The sequence below is a fragment of the Protomyctophum bolini genome, assembly GCF_963924005.1.
Source record: "Protomyctophum bolini genome assembly, chromosome: 4".
In the NCBI taxonomy this organism is placed as follows: Eukaryota; Metazoa; Chordata; class Actinopteri; order Myctophiformes; family Myctophidae; genus Protomyctophum; species Protomyctophum bolini.
In genome coordinates, this window is record NC_137865.1 from 3,231,573 (window position 1) to 3,234,808 (window position 3,236).

The window sequence follows — 3,236 nt, forward strand, 5'->3', positions numbered from 1 at the left end:
ATTCCAGACCAGGCGATCTCTCTGATTGCAGAGGAACTGTCGGGGGTGGGAGGGCGGGCGGGGGGTGGGGGGGGGGGGGGGCTTGTAGGTCTGATATTTTGGAAAAATCGAAGAACGACCGACGTATGAATCTGATATCAGGTCAGAATGGGTTAAGACCATGTAGGTATAGGCCTACACAGGCCTATACACCATACATCTGATGAACTGATTGAATCTCTCTCTTTCCCGCAGTGTCCATCAGAGTGCGTCCTGAGAGATGTCAGTTCTTTCAGTTTGACCAAATCTCACTGAGCTGTGAGGACCAGATGGACACTGTAGTAGAGGGATGGTCTGTGACGAGAGGAGGAGGAGACATTACGTGGAATGGAACCAGCTGTGCCACTGACTGGGGAGAAGTCAACGGGTGTGCACAGTATGTGTGTGTGAGTGTGTGTGTGTGTGTGTGTGTGTGTGTGTGTGTGTGTGTGTGTGTGTGTGTGTGTGTGTGTGTGTGTGTGTGTGTGTGTGTGTGTGTAAGTAAGTACATTTTATTTATAGAGCACCTTTCGAAACAAGGTTACAAAGTGCTGTACAACAGGTAAAACAATCATGTTAAAACAAGGGCACGAAACAAACAGTAGAAGGTAAAAACATTAAAATGCAACAAATCAAGCAAAAAAATATATATCATAAAATAAAGTGCTGGCGAAATAAATACGTTTTTTAACAATCTCTTAAAACCGTCGACAGACTCTGCATTCTTCAGTTCAAGGGGCAGGGCATTCACACAAGTGGGGGCGACCACTTCAAATGCGCGGTCACCCTTGGTTTTGAGTCTGGTTGTATAGGGATAGACAGAAGGCCTTTATCGGAGACCTGAGTGAAACGTGTGTTAGGTTTAGCATGCAGTAATTCAGAGATGTAGATTGGAGCCAGTCCGTGTAATGCTTTGTATGTTATTAAGAGAATTTTGAAATTGATCCTGGATTTGACGGGCAACCAATGGAGTGTAGCAAGTACGGGAGTAATATGAGATCTGCGGGGTGTGTGTGTGTGTGTGTGTGTGTGTGTGTGTGTGTGTGTGTGTGTGTGTGTGTGTGTGTGTGTGCGTGCCGTGCGTGCGTGCGTGGATGGATGGATAGGTACTTTCAACTAAAATCGCTCGTACTTGTCGTTGTGATTGTGTGTAGGAGGAGGAGACACCTGTACCATAACAACCCTGTTGGCCTCGGACAGCGGAGTCTACAGGTGTGAGTCCACATCAGGAGAACACAGCCTCTCCGTCAGCCTTACCATCTCTGGTACAATCATTATTCATATATAATTACTACTTATATAGTCAATCAATATGTTGTATAGTGGCTACAGACATAGTTCATATTCTTTCATTCCATATACCACAGATGGAGGTTAATTTCCATTTATTACTAAGGGGTTAACTTGATAAACATATAAACGTTTTTTCAATTTGAAACAAACGATCAGCCATGATTATCTCTCTCGGGTTATCTAATCTCAGAGATGGATGATAAGCATTATTTACTTATTTATTCACAAAGTTAATTATGGTGGAAAAACCTCCTGACTCCACTTAACCTCTTAAACCCCAGGGGGGTCCAGGGGGGGGGGGGGGAAATCAAAAACATCGGAGTTGGAACCGGAGACCAATTGGGTCTCCATTTACCCGCTGAGAGCTGTTCATGAGGTGCACCGCCGTAATTTGGGTAAACTTGACATTAATATAAGAACACATTGAGCTGTATTTGAGTAAAGTGTTGATAACAAAATAACACAACCCTCTTATTGCTATATTTAATAACATCTTATTGTGCATTGGGCCAGATTTGGCGACTTTTTGAATGACAATAGAAATATGTGCGATGTGACCACAATGTCACGAAATGTCTCATTCTAAAGCTGCAAGTCTGTAGTTTACACCGAAAAAAGAATTATGATTCTAGCATGTTCCATCGTTTACTTATAAGCATTTTAGTACACCTTGGTTTCACTGTTCACTGAAACCAAGGTGTATTAAAATGCTTATTAGTAAACTACCAATAATCTAATAAGACGTACTGACAGGGCAGTACGTCTATTGCGTCAATTACGTCCCTGGCCATGAGGGATTTGTTGATTTAATACGCAGATTACACGTCATTGGCCATTAGGGGGTTAAGCTGTATTTGAGGGAAAGATGATAACATAAGAACACATTGAGCTGTATTTGAGTAAAGTGGTGATAACAAAATAACACATTGAGCTGTATTTGAGGTAAAGATGATAACATAAGAACACATTGAGCTGTATTTGAGGTAAAGATGATAACACAAGAACACATTGAGCTGTATTTGAGGTAAAGATGATAACACAAGAACACATTGAGCTGTATTTGAGGTAAAGATGATAACATAAGAACACATTGAGCTGTATTTGAGGTAAAGCTGATAACATAAGAACACATTGAGCTGTATTTGAGGTAAAGATGATAACACAAGAACACATTGAGCTGTATTTGAGGTAAAGCTGATAACATAAGAACACATTGAGCTGTATTTGAGGTAAAGATGATAACATAAGAACACATTGAGCTGTATTTGAGGTAAAGATGATAACATAAGAACACATTGAGCTGTATTTGAGGTAAAGATGATAACACAAGAACACATTGAGCTGTATTTGAGGTAAAGATGATAACATAAGAACACATTGAGCTGTATTTGAGGTAAAGATGATAACACAAGAACACATTGAGCTGTATTTGAGGTAAAGTTGATAACATAAGAACACATTGAGCTGTATTTGAGGTAAAGATGATAACATAAGAACACATTGAGCTGTATTTGAGGTAAAGATGATGACATAAGAACACATTGAGCTGTATTTGAGGTAAAGAGGATAATATAAGTCAAGACCTCAAACATGTTTCTTCTAGGTGGAGATGTGATCCTACAGAGTCCTGTACTTCCTGTGCCAGAGGGAAGCGATGTCACGTTCCACTGCCTGTCCAAAGACCAGACAACAGGTCAACCTTCCTCTGGCCTTCCGGCTGACTTCTTCCGAAACGGATCCTTCTTCGGCGCTGAGCCTACAGGACAGATGACCGTCCACAGTGTTTCAGGGTCCGATGAAGGACTCTACAAGTGCCGTGTAGGCCGACTCTACACGGCCATCTCTGGCCGTGGAGAGTCACCAGAGAGCTGGATGGAGGTGACAGGTGAGTTATAGTGAAGTAATGAACTGAACTACAAACATGT

At 41.7% G+C, this 3,236-nt stretch overlaps 1 long non-coding RNA gene across 1 annotated transcript; it reads left to right on the forward strand.

Annotated features, from left to right (window-relative positions):
• The first annotated feature begins 296 nt into the window (after window positions 1-296).
• LOC308313569 lies at window positions 297-2,992 on the forward strand. The gene is made up of 3 exons (XR_013963896.1): window positions 297-408; window positions 1,176-1,283; window positions 2,915-2,992. It is a non-coding gene; the product is annotated as an uncharacterized lncRNA (long non-coding RNA).
• The last annotated feature ends 244 nt before the right edge of the window (window positions 2,993-3,236 follow it).